This window comes from Leuciscus leuciscus (genome assembly GCF_965113295.1).
Source record: "Leuciscus leuciscus genome assembly, chromosome: 21".
In the NCBI taxonomy this organism is placed as follows: Eukaryota; Metazoa; Chordata; class Actinopteri; order Cypriniformes; family Leuciscidae; genus Leuciscus; species Leuciscus leuciscus.
Genome location: NC_138745.1, coordinates 22512574 through 22535939, shown reverse-complemented (window position 1 = coordinate 22535939; position 23366 = coordinate 22512574). Strand labels below are relative to the sequence as shown.

Genomic DNA, 23366 nt, shown 5'->3' with positions numbered 1-23366 from the left:
TTTGGGGTTAATATGGAAACGACAGTTGCCATGGTGAATAGCCTACACAATATTAACAATAACTGTTAATGAACCATGGAAACTGCTCCTGGTGAACAGAATGAAAATCATACCTGCATTACTTTTATTTTGTGTAATTTACAACGTAACGGCGTTGCATGCTCGTAGTTTCTTGTGCACTTTATATGCAGTGAGGCGATACACAGCGCGCGCCGCCGCATTTGCGCGTGCAATTGAAGAGTGTGCGCTCCGAGCACAGGATAACGGCTGACGTGACAGGACAAGAAAGTCCGTTTTTCTGAGGTGAAAGACTTTATTTCAGCGTACACTTATGTCCTCTAAAAGTGTCCGCCGTCTGTGTGAAACAGTATATTTTTATTTACCCGCCACGGTGGCCGGTAGGTGAAGCGAGTTCTCTTACGAGAGTCCTCTCGTACTGCGTTTTTGTAAAAACGCTACGGGAAAAGTCTCTTTTCACGAAATACTGAAGCAAAAAATTATCCTTAATTTTCATACATGTAAAGCGCGTTGCGGCAGTGCTTAGCTATGGCGAGACGGCTCGCTCGCTCATTGGCTGCTCTGCAGCAACTGCATAAGCCTATCGAGCGAGGCCTGAGGTGACGTCAGGCCAATGAGGACGCTTCGCGCCCTCCTAGCCATTTCCCGCCGAGATGGGTGTGGCTAGCCTCTATATAAGGAGCTCGAGAAGGCTGATTCACTTGATTTTCATCTCTTCAGCGAAGCTCACGCATCGCTGGATCACGAGGAAGCAAGCGTCGTTTGAGGCAAGCATTTCAGCGGGACGAGCCACTCGAAGCTGCTGGCAACGCCGCCTTCTACAGCCGTACCTGCTGCGCTTTCCGGCGCTATATATCCTTTACCACTCTGTTTGTGTGTGTGTGTGTGTGTTCGCCGCCGCGACACTCACCCCCTAAAAGAGCTGCGTCTTTTTAAAGATGCCTTCATGTGGCTCGTGCCGAGCCCCACTCGCCCAGGGAGACCAACACGTCATCTGCGTTTCCTGTTTGGGTGAGAACCATGCAGCACTCGCGCTCGCTGACGGCGGCTGCCCTCACTGCGACCTTTTGCCGATGGTGACTCTGCGGACTCGCCTGGCATCCTTCTCAGAGTCTGCACTCCCCGCCGCGCTGCCGCGCCGTAAGAAGCGCCGCTCGCAGCGGGCCCCGGAACCCGCTCCAGCTCGACCAAGCTCGCCGGTTTGCCCGCCTGCTTCACCGGCTTCTCCTGTTTCACTTCCTGATGCTCAGCGCCCGCAGTCTGCCGCCGCTTCATCAGAGGAAGTCATTTCTGAGGCCGCGTCGAGAGAGAAGGATTCCTGCTCTCTGCTAGCTTCAGGCAGCGAGGACTGGGCGAGCTCTGAGGACCTCGCGCCTCCTGCCCGCAAGCCCACTACGAGAGCCAACATAGAGAAGGAGCTCATGCGAGTACTCGCGCTGGCCGCGGCGAGCCTCGGCCTCGAGTGGTCTGCACCGGAACTCCCTTCTCGTACCCGGCTGGATGGTAGCTTCCTCCCTGGTGAGCGCACTTCTCCGGAATCTAAGCCCGCCCCCTTTCTTCCTGAGCTTCACGAAGAAGTGGCGAAGGCTTGGAATGCGCCCTACTCTGCGCGAACGCGCTCGTCTGTGTCGCCAGCATTTTCCTCCCTGGATAATGCGAAAGACCGAGGCTACCTTTCACTTCCGCCGGTGGAACAGGCGATAGCGACCCACCTTTGCCCGCCCTCTGCTGGACGGCGGACTAAACCGGTGTTGCCTTCTAAAGCCTGCCGCATGACGTCGACGCTGCTCGCGCGAATCTTCTCCGCCGCTGGGCAGGCTGCGTCAGCGCTACACACCATGGCTACACTGCAGATTTTCCAAGGTGATCTCCTCCGTAAGCTGGACGAGATGGGACCGGAGGCTATCTGCATCGCGGATCTGAGGAGCGCTTCGGATCTAACACTCCGCGCTACCAAGTCTGCTGCACAGGCCATGGGAAGATGTATGGCTTCCGCCACTTTTGCTGAGAGGCACCTATGGCTTACGCTCACGGAAATGGCTGATTCCGAGCGCAACGCGTTTCTCGACGCCCCGCTGTCTTCCGCTGGCCTTTTCGGTTCTTCTCTCTCCGAGTTCGTGGAGAGATTTACCGAGGCCCAGAAAGCGTCCCAAGCCTTTAAGCACTTCCTGCCGAAGCGCTCCGGTTCTGCAGCGAATCGCGATAAACAGAATCCGCGAAGCACTCAGCATCAGCCCCCGCCTTCCGCCACACCTTCTCAGCAGCGACAGCAGCGACAGCAGCACAGCTCTAGGTCCCGCTCTCGCTCTACCAGCCGACGCCCTGCTCAGCGCGGGCCTCGACCAAGGGTTGTGGTGAAGCCGGAAGCCCCGAAGAAGTCCTAGCACTCCTAGGGAAGCGCAGGTGTGTGAGCCCCGCTGCGGCCGGTCTCTCACCCAAGCGCACCGCTGTTTCAGTCCCAAGACTTGCGACTGTTCCAGCGTTTTCTGCAAGAAGCAAGCCTGCACAGTTGCCCGCTCGCCTGCACACAAAAGCCGTTTTCACGGCTACCCAGATATATCCCGAAAAGAGTGTATTTTCTGGTGTCCCGGCCACGGCCGTTGGTGCTATAAATGTAGTGTCGATGCCCACTCCTCAGTGCCCATCCCTACACACAAGCACAGCCCTACACTTAGGGCTCGCGCACATAAAATCGACTCAGGTCGATTGCGCTTCCAATATAGTGAAAGTGCCCACTCCCCAGTGCCCACACACACTATGTCTCACAGACCACAGGCTCTCTGTAAAAACGAAACCTGTGCGCGCTCGCTCTGCTCAGACAGGCAGCGCGGCCAAAGCAGTAAATGTGCCCGCTTCCCGCCCACGTTTACTCGCAGACATGAGTCCCGCGGGGCTCGCTCAGACCTCCCTCACTCAGTTAAGCACTGTAGTAAGGTCGAGGACGAGCGCTCTGCCCGCTATATCAAGCGCGCCCCCCGCCTCGAATGCCACAGGCATAACGCCTATGTTATCGCACCTCGAAGCACCTCTGTCGCACGGCGAACAGAGCGCGCTTCGCATCCAGCCCTTAGCCAGCCATGCAGAAGCATGGGCAGCGCTTCCAGGGATTTCGGACTGGGTGCTAGGCATTATAAAAAGAGGCTTCTCGCTACAGTTTTGTCGACGCCCTCCCCGCTTCACAGCGCGCGTCGAGACTACGGTGAATTTAGAAGTAGCACACCTACTTCGCGCCGAAATATCAAAACTGATATGCAAAGGGGCGATAGAGCATGTACCCCTGGCTCAAAGCGAAGGGGGGCTATACAGCAGATACTTTCTAGTCCCCAAAAAGGACGGTGGTATCAGACCCATACTGGATCTAAGACGGCTGAACAAAGCATTAGTGAAACGCAGTTTCAAAATGCTCACGACCAGGAAAATTCTCGCGCAGGTTCGCCGAGGAGACTGGTTCATGTCAATAGATCTGAAGGACGCGTATTTTCAAATACAGATAGCGTCACGTCACAGGCGATACTTGAGATTCGCCTTCGAGGGTCAGATATACCAGTATACAGTCCTTCCGTTCGGCTTGTCCCTGGCACCTCGTACATTTACGAAATGCATGGACGCGGCGCTCGCTCCTCTCAGACTCAGAGGCATGCGAGTGCTGAACTATTTGGACGACTGGCTGATCCTAGCTCAATCACGATCACAGCTCGTGGAGCACAAAACCATTTTACTCGACCACCTCGAGAATCTTGGTATCACGGTCAATTGGACGAAGAGTTCACTGAACCCCAGTCAAACGATTTCGTTTCTGGGTACCATTCTGGACTCACAGTCTATGACAGCGCGGCTGTCACCACAGCGCGTGCTGCACATTCAGCGCGTGGCGAGATCTTTCCGCTGCGGCGCGTCTACCCCGCTCAAAACGTTTCAGAGGATGCTAGGTCTCATGGCCTCAGCATCAACGGTCCTCCAGCTGGGCTTGCTCCGCATGCGCCCTCTGCAGTTCTGGTTGAAAGCGCGAGTACCGCGCAGAGCATGGGTGTCCGGCCGGTTGCGTCTCAAGGTCGATCAGAGCTGTGTCACAGCCCTGACACCTTGGTTGGCAGACGACTGGTACCGATCAGGTGTAAGCCTGGGGACTTCCTCGAGAGTGAGGATGGTGTCGACCGACGCATCCACCTCGGGATGGGGAGCGCTGCTCGAGGGCAGACCGTTTTTCGGCCTGTGGTCGAAACGAGAAAAGCTCCAACACATCAACTGCCTGGAAATGCTGGCAGTGCACAACGCGCTAACGCGCTTTTATCCCCACATCAAGGACCAACACGTCGTAGTCCGTTCGGACAACACGGCCGTGGTGTCCTATATAAATCGCCAGGGCGGTCTGAAATCCACATCCCTGTACAGGCTGGCGAAACGCCTCCTAATATGGGCTCAGCACAGTTTGCGCTCGCTGAGAGCAGTGCATGTGCCTGGGCTCCAGAATGTGGGCCCAGACAGACTGTCCAGGAACAACATTCCCCTGGGCGAATGGTCTCTACACCCACAAACAGCCCGGCTGTTGTGGGAGAGATTCGGCAGAGCGGAGGTGGACCTATTCGCGTCCCGCGAAAACGCTCATTGCCCCGTGTTCTTTTCCAAGAACGACAGCGCGCTGTCCCACGGATGGCCGCGCTGCCCGCTTTATGCTTTTCCCCCCGTCTCCCTCCTGCCTCAGGTGTTAGAGCGGGTCAAGGAAACGAAATGCTCAATACTGCTTGTAGCACCGTTCTGGAAGAACCAAGCATGGTTCCCAGTCCTGATGCAGCTAGCAGACATCGCTCCATGGCCAGTGCCATTGAGGAGAGATCTCCTCTCGCAGGCCGGGGGCTCGATTTGGCATCCGCACCCGGAGCTGTGGTCGCTTCACGTGTGGGCGCTCAACGGTTATCCGTTAACCTCGCAGAGGGAGTGATAAACACCATCACTCAGGCCAGAGCGCCGTCGACTCGGCGGCTTTATGCCTCGAAGTGGTCGGTTTTCTCCGGCTGGTGTACAGCTCGGAGCGTATCACCTCTCAATTGTGAGGTGACGGAGGTTCTCTCCTTCCTACAGGAGCTGTTGGATAAGGGCAGATCCCCTTCCACGCTCAAAGTTTATGTGGCGGCTATTACAGCGTTTTCCAGAACAACGCTGGGGCAGTCTCTAGGAAGGAACGATTTAGTCATCCGCTTCCTCAGGGGAGCTAGGAGGCTAAATCCTCCCAGACCTCCTTCAGTTCCTATGTGGGACCTTTCTACGGTTTTGGCGGCCATGAAAGGTGCCCCTTTCGAGCCTATCCAATCTATTAGCCTCAAGCATTTGTCTTTCAAAACAGTGTTTTTGATGGCTCTCGCTTCAGTGAAGCGCATAGGCGACCTGCACGCGCTCTCTGTGAGCCCAACGTGCTTAGAGTTTGGACCTAATGACTCTAAAGTCATACTCAAACCTAAGCATGGATATGTGCCAAAATCCCTCAACACACCATTTCGGGCTCAGGTCATCTCCCTGTCTGCCCTGCCGGGATCAAGTGAGGAAGGGGACTCAAGTTTTCTCTGCCCCATTAGGGCTTTAAGAGCTTACGTGTCCCGCTCTGCTGTCTTCAGACAGACTGAGCAGCTCTTTGTCTCGTTCAGTGGACGTTCCAAGGGAATGGCTGTTTCGAAACAGAGCCTATCCAGATGGATAGTTGACGCCATAGCGCTGGCTTATACTGCCAAGGGCCTCCAGTGCCCGTTGGGAGTTAGAGCGCACTCCACGAGGGGTGTTGCCTCCTCGTGGGCTTGGTCCAGCGGGATTTCCCTACAGGATATATGTACGGCGGCGGGCTGGGCCTCGCCGTCTACATTTATTAGGTTTTACAACCTAGAGGTTCCCGCCTTGCAGGCTAAGCTACTATCGGTGTAGCCGATTCAGCTGTCTAACTAGAACACTGAAATCGCATGCGCAATGCGCTGCCGACTGTCTTATGGGCAGAATTGTGTAAGACCCACATTTCCCGCATTTAGCTCAGGTTTCCCCACCCTGTCTATGCTATGTCATATTCGCGTCTGCTGACGCAACCTTATAAGGACAGAGGAATCCCCTCTTGTCTCTAGACTCTCTCTGTGAGGTCATGTTTTACGTCCGTGGACGTTGCAATATGGGGAATTATGTAATCAGACTCTTTGTGAGTCTATCTGGTGATTATGCACTGTACACCTGGTTTGCTCCAGTGATTGGTGTCTTTATCCCAGCACGCACGGCGCTTTACAAGGGGTTCCCGTAGCGTTTTTACAAAAACGCAGTACGAGAGGACTCTCGTAAGAGAACGTACTCGGTTACTAACGTAACCTCGGTTCTCTCTAGAAGAGGGAACGAGTACTGCGTTCTCTGCCGTGCATACGGTTCACTCTGGTTCGCTTCGGCGATGAAAATCAAGTGAATCAGCCTTCTCGAGCTCCTTATATAGAGGCTAGCCACACCCATCTCGGCGGGAAATGGCTAGGAGGGCGCGAAGCGTCCTCATTGGCCTGACGTCACCTCAGGCCTCGCTCGATAGGCTTATGCAGTTGCTGCAGAGCAGCCAATGAGCGAGCGAGCCGTCTCGCCATAGCTAAGCACTGCCGCAACGCGCTTTACATGTATGAAAATTAAGGATAATTTTTTGCTTCAGTATTTCGTGAAAAGAGACTTTTCCCGTAGCGTTTTTACAAAAACGCAGTACTCGTTCCCTCTTCTAGAGAGAACCGAGGTTACGTTAGTAACCGAGTACGTTTACCCGCCACAACACAAAATCACCCGCATTTGGCTGGTGGCGGGTGCTAATTTCCATCCCTGTCTGAGACGCTAGTGAAAATGCTTCTGTTGTCGTCTTTTTATAGTTTTTCGTTGGTCTCAGACTTTCTGACCTCATTATGTTTGAGTACTCTATACTGTCCTTAACATACAAGCCATAAGTTACAATATAATTTGGTAAAACATTGGAATCATGTTGACTTCAATGTACTAGTTTGACATTAGAGTAGCTAAAAAAAAAAAAAAGGCACAGGAAATTGGCCACTTTAGTTTTATGAGACCACTGTCTTTTCTTCCAGTAATGCTTATCAAAAGATTAGGCCTTATCTTTGTTCAATATATCTGTCAGACATAATGCAGTAATGGAGAGATAAGTCTCTAAGTTTCATTTGATCGATGGAGAAGCGGAGATGGATAAATTGCCTGAGGAGAGACTTGGAAAGAGGACGGGTGGATACAAATGTCTTTTTCACACTCTTTTATTATCCGTTCCTGTTCTGTTGCTAATGGTTGGCCTTTTGAAAAGCATTCACAGAGATAAAGTGATGCACATTTAACTATATTTGTTTTCCTGCCCCATGCTGTGCATACAGTAATGTCAAGCTGTATATATTTTACCTGTCTTAATCTAGTAATAGAATAGGTTTCTAACATTTAAGCATGAAACATTTGAGGTGGGACTGACAAGGGGGGTACTAATTTATATAACTGGATATAATACTCCTTTTGTGTTTTAGCTTAAAGTGTCTTTCATTTTAAAGGCTAAAACTGTCATATGATGTGAATGTTGTGATCTTGTTTAATCAAACAATCTTGTTTTATCAAAATAAATTGGTATTTTGGCACTAATTATAATTGGCTTGACTAGAATATTTTTCACCAATATTTGCACTCCATATCATTTATTTTATTTTATTGTGGGACAGTTGTTCTAACGCAACAAAATATCCAACAACAGAAATGTACTATTGTGTATTAAAAAACAAACAAAAAAAAAAATTCCAATGGTGTTTCACAGGTAATTTAACTATTTTTTTCCACGAACAGCCATTCAAATGATTAATCAGAGTTAAGCGAAATTAAATTATCTTAAATTACATAGATTATTAATTTTAAATATATTTTTATTTATTTATTTATAGAGCACAATTAAAACAACACAAGGTTGACCATAATGTGCTGTACAATAGTAAAAGGAGACCAACAGCACAGAAGGAAAGAGTAATAAAACAAATAAACAAGTAAAACAAACATCATAGCAAAGAACAAGACCCGCTTTGTTTACTCAATGTGTAGAGCCAAAGGCTATAACTCTAGCAAGTACAATTTCAAATTTCTTTTAAAAGAACTCAATGTGGGAAATAGTCTAAGATGTATGGGCAAGCTATTCCAACGCTTTGGGGCCACCACTGAAAATAGTATCATTTTAAATTTGTATTGTTGTTGTCTAATGATTGTCTAGTTACTTGTCAAAAAGCAAAAATCAATTCTGCATATTGGTTGTCAGACTTAAATATTTAGAAAAATCAATATTGCTATTCATAATATACATATTCATAATATACAACAGTATCTGTCAGTCGGTCTTGTTAAAACATGTATTTGTTGATTTATTATTTTCTCAGAATGTCAGCTTTTCCCAGTTACAACAGATTGACAACTGTGTGATATTATTGGTCATTTACATTTTTCCCCTCTATCCACCTGTTATGCCTAAAATAAAACTTTCCTATAAAATCTTTCCCAATTTCATGTGTGATTATTTTAAATGTACAGTATAGAGTAAGTGTCCCTCTATGTTTGTTTATTCATAATAAGCATCAGGCTTGTTCACAGATCAGATCTGGTTGTTTTTGGCAAGGACTGAGTTTTCAGTTCCTTGCTGACACAGGAAGATGCAGATGTCCCAACGAATAAAGCGGCTACACTGATTGTGTGTCTAGCCAGATGGACCAACTGGCATCGTTCCATGATATTTAAAACTAAATGTTTTCCTGCCGTGACCCACTTGTTACCCTCATTAAAAGTTTTCCGTGATGATTTGTGCCTCTATCAACATTGCAGCACTAATGAACTGTTATCTCCATTCATTTTGAGTTCTTGATGAATTGGCCAGGTTTTTGTTATCCCTTTGTGCCCCTGTTTTGGGCCAGCCGTTGTAGCTTTGGCAAGGTCCAGTGTCTGTTTTCTGCTACCCTAAAACTCTCTCGCATCTTACCGGTCATAAAGAGTTAACCTCTAACAAAAACACTCTGTGGTATCAAAGCTGCTCTGGTGTGAAACCACATCATGGTTTTGGGCACATTGTCCTGTCACGTGTTTCTCAGTTCACTGAGCTGTCTTGTCCTTCCCAGACCATCCCATTTGGCATGCTTGTGTACAGTGACTACAGTCTTTGTAGGATGGATCAGATCTGATCCTAGATTTCACTCTGGTGTCCATGTGCAAAGAGAGAAATGCTAAAGGGAGAGAGCATGTTGAGAGGTAAAGTGCTTATTCAACACATCTTTCTTACTCCGTTTCCATGCTGTCATATTTTTGCTTATCTAATCTTGATAAGTTATGCAGATAATGCTTATCCAGAGATCTCTTTCTTGTGCTGTTTATCGTTGTTTCTTGTTGTGTGTTATAAAGCCTCATTTGGTTTTGCAAATTTGAATGAGGCATATGAAAGAATGCGTTTTTGTGTGTTGGAGTTTAACTCATAATTGTTCCAACTCCCCTATAAATATGCATTGTCACTCAAACTTGCTTTGCCTAATACTATATTTAATAAGGTATTATAAGATTAATAAGATTATAATTTTTTCTTCTAGTGACAGAGAAATGTTTATTCAGGGCTCCAAGGTTGCCTACAAAAATACATTGTCATATTAGTATTTTGAACTGTGTAAGAGTGTCCTGCTTTGAGCCAAGAACAAAAATCAAAATAACCAGTTGATTACATTGTGATGATTACTGTTTGTGTGAACACATTTTACTATGTAAGGATTATTCTGTTGATTTAGGAGTGGTTTGAGAGTGTGGTCATTTAATTTAGTTATTTACTGGTTTATGGGTAAAGCATGCGAAGACACTATAGTAATTGGACTAAAAGTGAAAACACAACTCCACAAAGTAGAAAACAAGTAACCGGAAAACTGTCCTGCCTGTCCTGCCCTTTTTTTTTTACATGTATAGACATAACTGAAATTCACTGATATGTCTTGGCTTTTGCCCAACTGAATTAAGTCATTATCAGTTTAATTGCTGTTTGAGGACTTAATTATTTATCTAAATGAGGACAAAGTACTTTATATATGTATACATTTTTTTTTTTTTTTTTTTTTTACTTTTACAAAAAGTATATAATGAATTCTGTCTCCAAAGGAATGTTTTGTTTTATTTAGCTCGACAATTCAAGTATTTGCTGGAGAGGCTGTTGACTAATTCTGTCCAAAGTTAACTTTCCTCAAAGGTTACTGATAAGTTGTTTACTTGACCTATTTGCACAAGTGAAGACAATAAGGAAAAGGAAAAATAGTTGAATTTGCATGCGTGTGTGAGGGTTTGAGAAGGGGCACTAGGTGGAGCTCTGGATTCTTTCAGGTGACGATCTCAGCCATATTCAGTGTTTTTCTCTGTGTTATTTGTGTGATATCTATATCTCTCACACACTCATTTGCTATCCCTTGTTACTCCTCACTCTCACAGATTGCAGTAATCTTAAACAGCCTTGATCTGTTTTATCTCATGCTGACACCTAGACTCTGTTCTGCACACTGTCATCACGTTTACTCCAGAGATCCCTCTCTCTGTTTAGTGTACAGTTTATTAGAACATTAGTTTTGTTTAGAGAGGAAACGACTTGGACACCTTCCTTTCACAATGTGTTACACATTTGCTTTGATCTAAGAGGCAGCAGAATAAAAAAGATTTAGTGATTTAGACCTACTGTAAAGTTAATCGGCCAGGAACATTAATCACACAATATTTGGCCACTTTCAGATTAACAACAAACAGCAGTTTATCTTTTCACTCGGTCAGTTCCAAATTCTTCTCACAGCTTTATCAGTACAGTTTTCGAGTAAATATTCAAATGAAAATAACTTGTTTTATTCAATAAGTATGTGCTACTGTTCAAATGTTTGGTTTCATAAATATGTATTAAAAAATAATAATACTTTTATTCAGCAAGGATTATTAAAGTACATTGATAGACAAATAAAACATTTATAATAGACAATAAAGACATTTATAATGTACCAAATTCCTTTTCCTTTTTACCTTTTAATTATCGAAGAATTCTGAAAAAAGTGTATCACCCTTTCCACAAAAACATTAAGCAGGGATACAAGGTTTTCATATCCCTGCTTAATATTTTTGTGGAAAGCGTGATATAATTGATTTCAGAAATCTTTGTGTTTTATCAGTTTTATTACTGCGATCTGCATTCATGCTTTAGCTGGCTCGCACATCACATCAGTGTGTCAAACTTCACTTTGTCCTTGAGCTTTCACATCACATGATCACTTTTCCACTACTCTCCTCCCTGTCAGTCTGTGAGGCCTGCTATGGCATGGCTGTGGTGGGAAAGCACCGTGCTATATTTGAATACCTCTGATGTCTGTCTTGACATAGATCTTTAGTTGCCACACAGTACTCCTGTAGAGGGGGTGTGACTGACAGTGAAGGGGAGCGCGTGTGTGTGTGTGTGTGTGTGTGTGTGTGTGTGTGTGTGTGTGTGTGTGAACCAGTACCACATGGCCCTCTTCTGTCCTCCCTTCTTCCTGTTGCTTGTTCACTCTCTGACCTTCTCCAGAGCTGATACATCTCCTCTGAAGAGCAGCGAATACATCCATCCTTAATACTACTCTGTATTTAACCCTTTCACTTTTGAACCTGTAGTCCACTTTTCCCAGTGAGGTGCATCTGAAAACCGTTACTGCTATAGTAAGTAGTTTGGACATATATATTTTGTATTCTTCTATTGAACTAAGTATGTGGTGTTTGAAGTTTGATACTTTTGAGTGGTGAAATATAAAAAAGCATGGAATTTTAATGAATTGTGTCCTCTTATAAGATTTAGTGTGTACATTTTAATGAACCCAGAATCCCAGTATCTGGTTTCTCTTTACTGTAAGTAAAGTGGGTCAGAATCAGCGACTGAGAGTGCAGAGAGACTGAGCAGTGTCCATTAAGACTGAGTGAACTTTGATATGAGACAAACACAGAAAGTGCTTATAGACTGCAGAACTGAGTGGTCTTGAATCCTATAAAGGCTATTTGTTACCTCCCATTACTGACAAATTTCTAAAACTTCATTCTAGGCAAGAATGTATTTTGGACTGTTTGAAGTTGCTATAAATGCTTTTTAAACATCATAGTGGGCAGGTCAGTACTGTATTTAGCTTGTTCCACTGGGTGTCATTGCACACCCCATCTGAGCAATATAGGTTAAGTCTGAAAGCTGAAAAATGCAGATGGAGGTAAGAAGCCATCAGGGCACATACAAATCCAATCCGATTTGTTCTTCATACCCATTGTGTGTGCAGTTTGGCAGTTGGTGGAAAGAAACAGAAATGGTGTCTGACGGAGTAAATGTATTTATAAATTACAACTTATTAATTTGTACAGAGGAATACATGTTGTAGTCACTAAATAATATTTGCTTAAAGATCACTTGAATGCCCTCTAGATCACTAGACATGTGTGCATTGAAAGCCTGTTTCAATAGGGAGGTGCTTTTGTACATAACCACTATTTGTGAATCATTGACCTTAGATTATAGATGCAGCCATATTGTTTTTTCCTGACCAGTGACCACTTTCTGTTGTGTATCCTTTAATGGTGTGTGTGTGCCTGTATATGTGTGCGGGCAGTAAGCCTAAATAACGATGCCTCATGCTTTACAGCTGTTCAGTGACCCCACCTGCTCTCTCTCCATCACTTCTCTTGACCAAAATAGACCCACACAAATGGCAGATACACATTACAAACAATATTTTCTGTACAACATGAGGTCAGAAGAGGAAATTAGGCTCTTAGGCTTTATACCCATATGCAGTCAAATGTGATTAGGATGTGAAAACGCATTTTGTACTGCTGGATAAGCTTTTAAGCTATGTAAATATCTCCACACCGGAATATCATTTTCCATTGAGTATTTGTGTCTGTAGTCCTTAATAGCATGACTTGCGTGTTAGCTGTAAATTATATGCCTTGTGCTAAATATACTCACTCTAGCTTAAGAAGCTCAACCGGCTAACAATGACTTATTATCTGGCTTAAGGATAATTCTCTGTGCTTTCTGTCACTGTATAACAAAACTCACATGCGTGATGCGTCACTACAGTGTTTAGCACAGAGCATTTCTGAAATGTGTCAAGTTTGTATTCAAAAGACGTTGAACGCAAAGAACAGAACACAGGATTGCTGAGATACCTTTTAGAATGTTGAACTATTTTTAACTTGACAGCTTCTTAAAAATAATGCTTATTCTGTGATGCGCTGAACAGCCAAAGACATCATTCTGACATGTGTACGCTACAGTTAAATTCGGTAAGATTTTGGGTTTGGTAAGATTTTTTGTTTTATAATGTTCAAAAGTGTTTTTATGCTCTTCAAGGCTGTATTTTCAATTTTAATATATTTTAAAATGCAATTTATTCCTGTGATCGCAAAGCTGAATTTTTTAGCATTCATTACTCAAGTCTTCAGTGTCACATGATCCTTCTGAAATCATTCTATTATGCCATAATTTGGTGCTCAATAAATAATTTCTTATTATTAATGTTGAATGCAGCTGGTTAATATTTTTGTAGAAAAAATATTAAGCAGCCTCTGGATTCTTTGATGAATAGAAAGTAAAAAAATAATAATAAAAAAACAGTATTTGAAATGGAAATCTTTTGTAACATTATACACCAAGTGTCTTTACTATCACAAAAAAAAAAAAAATCAATTCAATGTGTCCTTGCTGAATAAAAGTATTGTCTGACCCCAAACTTTTGAACAATAGTGCACATTATAGCACACAACTTTTTGGGTGAGTGTTGTCTTCTGTATATGAATTTACAATATACTTAAACCCTGGTTGAAACTGTTGGCTTCATTTAGAAGATGAATTGTTATTGGTGCCCTAGATACTCAGTGAAGGTTATCCACTGAAAACACACAAACACAAACACACACAAACACACACACAAGGTGCAGCCACATCAACACCGCCCAGCCGTTCAGACAAAGGAAAGTAAGAAGAGGTGACCCAGAGTCAGCCACTCAGAAAACACATTCCCTTTTTAGTGTGTGTGGTAATTTTAGGTAGATGTGGAATGTGTGGACCGTAGGCTTGCTGGGATAGTCGGTGTTAAACAGCCCCCCACCGTCATTTAAAAAAATAAATAATTTTAACAGTAATAAAAATCATTTAGTTCAGTTACAGAACAGACACTATGATTAACAACTAAACGAGTCTGCTCAATTCAGCGTGAGCCGGTGTTGTCACGCGTCTATTAACCGGTGGGAAAATGTCCCAACTGTCACATCCCCAGTGGACAGTTTCCTGACTTCCTATTACATACAGTAGTACTACTGACCCTTATCAGGTGACCAATGAGTGGTTGAAACCAGACTCCATGAGCATTTACCAGTCACCTCCCAATCTCAGGACTTCGATCATATATCAAGCACTGTAGAAGTCATACTGGTTAAATGGAGCAGAATGCCTCTATGGGTCATCGGTTCATTCCTTTGTTACTGTCTGAGATTTCATTCTGCTACATCAATTACAGGGGTGAAGTGAAACACTGAGTAACTGATGCAGCGTGATTCCTTTGCATATTATTCACATTCCACCTAATGATTCAGGTTTCTAGCATAAACATAAATGGAATCTTGATCTGCCTGAGGATTCCTGCCATTTATCAGTTGATTCAGTTTTACACGGATGTTCATTAAGTTTAGCATTGCTTTTTTTAGTTTTTTATTCAGTGTCATAAATGGCTTTCATCAAATGGGCTCCTTTGGATCTGTAAACTGTGGTAAGGTTATACTACTTTATTACTGAATGTAGCAGGGAAAAATGTATACAGTAACATTATTTCTAAAACTGGACTCTCTTAGGGAAAAGACAGATACTAATTTAAAGAGATGCAGTTAAACTTTTTTTATAATCCAGTGCAAGATAAGGCAGCACCTTGTGACATACATTTATGCAGAATATTTCAGACTTGTCTGGTCTCTCTCATTTAGAAGATAAGTTAGATCTATTAGAAAACCAAAAGTCAGAGTAGCTTAAACTTCCTTGCCAGGATTTGTTTTTCTGGCATGAGACACTCTGAAAGTTGATATGTGTGGAAGTCAGAGCCAAGCTGAACATGAGTTATAGTATGTTAACTTTATCAAGAGAGCCCAGACACGCAGCCTCTTTGGTTTAGTTCTCTGCTAGTCATATTTGACCCTTTCTATCTTATTAATTGTTGAAACAACTTTTCCCATATGTTACCATTTCTGAAAGCAGGTTTCATTTCCGTTAATGTTTGCTGGGACATTTGCCATTTACTGTTTGATAAATGGTAGATGCTGAAGCTAAAGTTCTACAAACTACAAACTGTGGACAGTTGTTGTTTTTTTTTGTTTGTTTTTTTTGTTTTTTGTTTTTTGTGTGTGTGAAATTTTCTGATACACTGGTAGTCTATAATATATATATATTTTTTAAATCTGGATTTAAGCTTAAACCCTTTACATTGCCTTTTGGATTAATTTGTCTCATAATTCCCCTTCATTTCTGTTTGCTTGAGTTTATTGTCACCATTTACCACTTTAATCTTTATTTACAACTGTAGCGAGCATATGGTGTTAAACCAAGCCCAACAGTTTGAGCTGTAAATACTGAGCACGTGTGCATGCGATGGTGTCATTAGATGGTGTGTTTTGGATTAAGGGCTGATGTCATATTTGTGGTATTTGTCATCTGAGAAAGCAGACTGGTCTCTGAGGAACTAGTAGATTACATTATGTGTAATGACAAGGCAGTGCACATGCCCTTCTCGAGAGTCACATGGTGATGTCATCCCTATTCAGCCTTTAGTTAGATCCCGACAAGAACTCAAGTGCTGATTATCTTAGATATTAGTTCAGTCTCTGGAATGTCTTTGATTTCCTGATCATGGTCTGTGGTGAATCTTATCTCATCAGATGCACCCTATCTTGAATTGGCCCTATAATTGTGTCGAAAGCAACAGCAGCTGGTTTTTCTGGCCACTTGAGACACTCATTGACACATTCTTGATTTTTGATGGGTCTCAGTCTCAGGCCATCCTTAAGGGTGGGTGTTTGTGTATGAGGATAAGTATTGCAGTGGAAACATTGCAGTCAGGATAAAAGGCCAGAAATAGTGCAGGGCAAATGCCATTCTGCATGTACATGAGTGTTCAAATGCCCTGCTTGCTCGAATGCACACTGAGGTTATTTCTCTCTGCTGCTGTGTACTCTCCCTACATTCCACACTGGCCTCATTCTCTAATGTCTCGCCTTCTTTACACTGCCTCCCTGGGTCCTTTCTTTTGTGTCCCAGTTGTGCATTTTTCAATACATTTTCTTCCCCTTATAGTCCATTTATAATGTTAGTAATTTGGGCTACATTCACATAGCAGCAAAATGTGTTTGCCATCCCTGATTTGGAGAGTGTGTTTGACGAATCTGTAAATAAAAACATTTGCCAGTCCCCAAAACTGACTGTGTCAATTTAGCCTCTGTTAGTTTTTTGGGATATGTTCATGGTTGTTGTGTCCTGCTGTGGACTGGCCATCCGTTCATGGTGTTTCCTTGGCTAAGGCTCCAGCATCATAGTGATCTTACATAGGATAAGATATTTGGAAATTGGATGGATGGTTTTTGTCACATATTTGCTTTGTCACAGATTTTTGAATGGACATTCAGTTTTTGCTATGTAGTTTCCATAAATTCTCTGGGTCGGACTGGGAACTCTTTTTTTTTTTTTTGCGTTGTGAACCGCTTTGGTATGTTCATGCATGGCTTAAAGAGAGGAGAATTATGATATTACAGGCAATATTTTAAAGGCCCTTTGATATTTTTTCAAGTTGCTTTAACTAAAGTTACAAAAGTTTAGCGAATCTCCTCTTTATTGGAATTTTTAAAGCATACAGATTCAGTTGAAAAGTTATTAAACATTTAAGAACAACAGTTATTTTTAGCGGACGGCGCATAAGAGCATAGGTCTTTTAAGGGTTAAATGTTTATTATAAAGAATTTATAATATTACAAAAAATCTTTTTGAATAAATGTTTATTTTTTAACTTGAGAGAATTTATCAAATGTATCACAAATTTCCACAAAAATATTAAGCAACACAAACTGTTTTCAACACTGATAATTATACAAATAAAAAAAACAGTTTCTTGGGCACCAAATCATCAAATTAGAGTGATTTCTGAAGGATCATGTGACACTAAAGACAGTAATGAGTCTGACTGCTGAAAATTCAGCCTTGCCATCACAGAAATAAATTACGTACATTTTAAAATAATCTAGAGAGTTATTTTAAATTGCATTTATAATATAATAATATTACATTTTAACTTTAGCTCTCTTCCACTATCCATTATTTGACCATTTTTTTTTTTCTCTCTTTATACTATTATCCAGCAGACTTCAGCAGTCAATGTCTTCATCAAACGGGTGACTTTATTGCATGAGAATTTCTGAGTTTGGCTGCTGGTATGGATATTTTATTTCATTTGAACCCTGGAGCTAACAGATGCACACGGTCAGATTCATTCTTTTGAAACTCACCAGTAATCCTGAGAAGAAATTCCTACACTAGAATACACTACAGGGACCAGGATAGTAAAAGTGAAAAATCTAAACCTATTTAACACACAGCATCATCTGTTGATATTGGGGAAACAGAACGGGAAAGACCTGATGAGTCCATAAATCAAGTGATTTTTCTAGTCCACACATCGTCTATTATTTTGTCCCTCCTTTGAGCACTTAGCACAACAAAATGACTTGGCAAGTTATGTTCTCCATGGCAGAGATCTTGCTTTTCCACTCTCTTCTTCTCTAAGTACCACGCGTATGTCATTGCTAAGAGACGATTGGAATTTCTTGTTCCTTTTGAGGCACTTAGTTTCTCTCACTTTCTCACCCTTTCAGCTGTCCTAAAAGCTAAACACACATCCACTGTATGCAGCTGCTAGTGCACACAACCGCTACTGTCTGACTGTTGTTGTCCTCCATCTCTCTCCCCTTTCTTTATATCTTGCTCTCTCCCTCCTCATCCCCCAGCCTCAGTATTGTTAATCTGATTAGCAGTGAGTAGCATTAGCACCGTAGTTACCTTGCTAGCATTTAGCAGTAGCCATGCAGACAGCAAGAGGCTCTCCGTCAGCATAGTGTCATAGTGTTGGAGAGATACTGTTCTCCTCCTCCTCTCGCAGCATTTCTCTCTCTCTTTCTCTCCACCACCCTTCTCTGGCTGTCCCAGGACTGCTGCAGCTAACTCTGCATCACCTTGCAGTTCAGACTCTGCTGCCTTTCTGCAGTCCTCTCTCTCTTTCTCCTATTTTCCTCCTCTCTTTGGTCCTTCACTATTCCCCCACCCACCTTTCTGGTCACTTTCTTTTCTTATCAGTCATCCACTCCTTGTTTTATTCTATCAATATGTACCGGAACCCCTGGATCTTCAACTATATCAACCATGTCAAGTTGTGCCAAGGTGAGTAAATGGCATCTGGGGTGGGACAGGACAGGACGGGCCCACCACATCTCTGTTAATGCTGCTTGGGTTTTAATGGTGCTAGAGCCTCCAAGGACAGAAGTATTCAGGACAAGGGACTCGCTGACTAAAAAAGAGAACTGAGGCATTTTGAAGCAGAGCAAGTGTCGTCTCTTTTGCATACTGTGGTTTAGATATGAATGTTTTCAATAGTTTAAATTCTGTAGTTGAGTCTGTTAGTCAGTTTAAGAGAGTTTGACGCATAGTATTGCCTTTTAATGGTTTTGTTTTGGACTGTGCACTTGCGCAACAGCACATGCTTTTCCATTTATCCTGTGCTTTCTTAAGTAAATGGTGCATTTTCACATTTAGAACAGGTGTTTGTGTCCAGCAATGCACTCTTAGACATATTTTATGCATCAAATGAATTTTTAGTTTATAAAAATGTTCAATTTGCTTTTTTTTATAGTGGAAGTATCCTAGTCAGTGTTTTGACTGCTTTAAATCTAAATGGGTTAATGTGTGAATGGGTTTTAGAGATTCCCCTTCACCTAATTCCCCCTTTCCTGGAGTGCAGACACCAGCTGTCTTTTTAAAGACTCTTAAGATCTCCCTCTCTGTCTGTGTGTTTCTAAATAACAGTTTGGCTCTTTTGAAGGGCATTGAAGAATGTTCAGTGTTGATCTGGTATTAAAACATAAAGCGCCATTCGCCATTAAAAATCATGATTTAAGTGATGCCATACATATGCACAATGGCACACTTCCTGTTTCCACATTGGCTAATCCTATTCCTCTTGAAGACTAATCCTTTATTAGCTGAGACAAGTGCTAACACCTCACTGCCACATTTTGGCACAGTGTTTTCCTATTTAACAGGTTTCATCCTGTAACTGTGTTTTGAATTCATGACTAGCATGTACTACTTGCTGACTTTCATGTAATTTTATCACTTGAAGCGATTTGGGGCAGTATTTTTCAGGAACGTTTAAATTTACATTTAATCATTTAGCAGACGCTTTAATCCAAAGTATTGCTTTTAAAAAAAGCAATAAATTGCCAGTAATACAAAGTTTTAATCATCGTTCAAGAAAAAGCAAGGATGCATTAAATTGATCAAAAGCTGCAGTAAAGAAATTTATAATATTATGAAATATTTCTATTTCAAATAAAGGGTAAGTTTGTTCATCAAAGCACGATTTCCACCAAAATATTAAGCAACACAACCGGTTTCAATATTGATAATAAAAATAAATGTATTGTGAGCACCAAATCAGCATATTAGAATGATTTCTGAAGGATCATGTGACCCTGCAGACTGGAGTAATGGCTGCTGAAGTTTTAGCTTTGCAATCACTGGAATAAAATATATTTTAAAATTCATTAAAATAGGAATTGTAATATTATTTCATTGTAGTTTTTTTTACAGTATTTTTTTTATCAAATAAATGGAGTCTTGGTGAGCATAAGAGGCTTCTTTCAAAAACGTTGAAAATCTTACTGACCCCAAACTTTATAATAATGTATTGTTAATAAATATCAAAAGTATTTCTTTATTGATAAATATTACAAAATCGAATGTATGTATTGTATTAAATATTACATATTAATTTAAATCTATTTACATCGTTTATTAATACAATAAATATTAAATTAAAGTTATACTTATAACTTTTTGTAAGTTACGGTATTTACTTACATTGTGGTTAACTTTTTCTAAATGTGCCTTCATAAACTGTGACAATTATTGTAAGCCTTGGATTTATGATCTGGTCATATGACCAAAGTACAGGCTTTGACTTGCTTCAATAACCTCCATGTGCTTTATCTCCGACTAATGCCAGATATCAATGACTGAACCCTATAGTTATGCAAGTTTATCAGTCACCATATTATTTGATACTGACTGTGCTGGAAAACAGGTGTGTGATATGCTGGAACATAAAATTAACCGGAACAGGTTTCAGAGCTGTACAATCAGCTTCAATGTGATGTTTGTTGTAGATCAGAGAGGTATTTTGGTGTGTCACAGGGCTGTGGAATAACATGCATGCTATTTAAAGTGCTTCAAATGTCACACTTGACTGTGTCTGATTAGCATCTGTACTTAAGAGGGCACAGAGCCAGTGTTTGCTGGATGTCTGTTAGCGGTGGGTGCTCTCAACAAGACCATGCAATGCACATAATGAGAGCTTGGGAAAGTTTGAGTGATCAATCTACTTTATCTGCATTACTAACTGTCAGTTTGCTTGATGGTTTTGTGTTTTTGTTCCTGCTTCTGCATGGGAAACATTGTCATTAACTTTTCATTTACCCTGTACTGTTAATTTACTGTAAGGACATTGGAAAAATCTGTCAACGATTTGTTTTTAACGCTGGCATCATTAATCACTTAGTTTGCCTGAACAGCAATAGCTTTGTAGTTGAATTATCCCAGATGCGACAATAAACATCAGTAACAAATGGTACACGAAGATAGCCTTGGTGCAGGGTACCAGAATTTCTGTCATGTGTTGCGAATTCACAGTTTAAAAACAACAACAATTTCTATTAGGCATAACCGCACAAATCCCCACATTATTTTGCCTCCACCCAGTTTCATAAGTGTATATTTTCTCTTTCCTTCCAAAATTTTCCTGTTCTCGCTTTCATTCCCCCTTCAGTTGATGTTGTCTCATCCGCAGGCCCTGTGACTGAAGTAAGAGGAGATTTTTATGTGCTGAGGAATGTTTTTAGCAGATACTCATCCCAGCTGTGAAAACTCGCTCTGTACCAAAACAGAGTCCATCAGTTGGCACTCTCATTCACTTTCTCTTCTCAAATGGTGTTTGTAGAGAGGAGGAGGAAATGACATCTAACCACAGTCCTTAATGTGGATTAACATATTTGAATATCAAATTTTTAGATGTCAGAAAGGTTGTTTGGTCTGGATGAATGTGTGGTAAGGCTATTGATCTGTGGGTAAAGTGGAAACACATGTTCTGGTCTTCCGATCCCTCTGTGAGGTTCAGATGTCAGATCTCCATGTGCTTATTCACATGATAACAACAGCATATAGTCATTTCATTGCATTACTCATGTGAATATTGAACCAAAACATTGTTAAATGAATCCCTTCAGAGTAATATTTTTTTTCTTTCTTGTTTTGAAGGGATGCTTGTATATTGGTTATCACCATATTGGTTATCGGCCATTATTTGATTTGATATATTATATTAAATTATATTATATTATATTATATTATATTATTATTTTATATTTATATTATATTATTATTTTATATTTATATTTTATTATTGTATTCTTTTTTTTTTTTTTGACAAATTTTTTCCCCTAGATTTTAATTAGTAAGAGTATCTCCTTGTACTTAAGCATCACAATTTATTTTACATTCACAACACTTTTTATTTATTTATAATAATAATAATAATAATAATGTTATTGATTTATATTATTCCTTTATTTACCTTTAAAATATATACATAATGTAAAATGAATATCTATTATTAGTATTTGGCATAATTAATTATCACTGTATTGCTACATTCTTTTTATTGCCTTACGATTGATGATAATGGAGGTCTATGTGTTTTGTGCATCATTTTATGGATGCAGATGAGATACAGATGACTTTGTGCATTACATGGTAGTCACTTTGTCTAACAAAGCTGTTGAAACAGCATTCAGCACATGGGCCCAGGCAATTGACTCTCTGCATACAGATGTACCCATGTGTGCATGCAGAAATAAGTCTGTTCAGCTATGGACACAGCACCATGTTGACGTCCATGAAATGGATACTATTGTTTTCGTTCCTGCCCTTCACATGGGGCCTTTGAAACATCTTTCGCTGATCACTTCTGTCACCAGCAGGAGTATTTGTAGTCTGAAGGCTGTGCTTTCTTTTGTGTGCACAGGCTTCACAGGAGAAACAGCCCCTAAAGTTGACAGTACCAAACTACAACGGAGAGCTCTTAGGTAAGATCCTTATTTTTATGCAAATATGTAGAATGTTTATATAACTTGGGTTTTTACTGTACAATTTCCATGGAAAATATCCACACCAACAGTATCTCAGTCTTTAAAAGTCTTGTATGTGTACCTCTTGTGTACAGATGTAGTCATGCTTTTTAAAATGGTGTATTCACTTGAACACTGGGATGTCTACACTTTTAGATAAATGTGTGATATTTATTCTCCCAGCTAATTATTTTTTGTTGTTGCCCTTTTCTTGTATGCTGTGACCTTATTTCCTGTCAGGAAAATATTTAATCTTAAAAAAACAAAAATCCAGTTATAAAAAGAAAGTTAAGTGATGATATTGCATTTCACATTTTCTTTGGGATGGAACTGTGAGATTTCTGCCAAGATTTAGATGCCTTTTCAGGTTCTGCTTCTACAAAAGCAGGCAATACTGAGACCTCTTCTGTTTCTGTTGTATTATATGCAAAAATGTATTGAAATTTAAAGTTGGTTCACTCTGTCCAGCTTCCAGAAAGAGTTCTCGTTTGAGGAGAAAGACGAGGGAACCAACAAAGAAGTAGATGTCAGTCTGCTGGGAAATACACCCAAGGGTAAGTACAAAATACATCAACACTTCCGGTGCGTAGTTCTTTATCATGGCTATTATATACTATTTAAATACTTACACAGTGAATACTCTCACTAAACTAGCAGTCAAAAGCTCTGTCATATACTTAGCAAGATTCAGTTGACTTCTGCACCTTTTTAATGGAGATGTGTTATCCTAATGGTCAAGAATTTTAATACAAAGGTTCAATCCCAAAGAGGATTTGAACACTAAATGATCACTATGGTTCTTAGTCCCACTTAATTTAAGGAGGGCT

The 23366-nt window shown here is 41.5% G+C and overlaps 1 long non-coding RNA gene across 1 annotated transcript in view; it reads left to right on the top strand.

Annotated features, from left to right (window-relative positions):
- LOC309485104 overlaps positions 1 to 23267 on the top strand; it is a 31299-nt gene extending 8032 nt beyond the window's left edge. Inside the window, exons 2-3 of the long non-coding RNA XR_014201058.1 lie at positions 22437 to 22497; positions 23008 to 23267. This is a non-coding gene — a long non-coding RNA (uncharacterized lncRNA). The remainder of the gene's footprint in view (positions 1 to 22436; positions 22498 to 23007) is intronic.
- Positions 23268 to 23366: the final 99 nt, after the last annotated feature.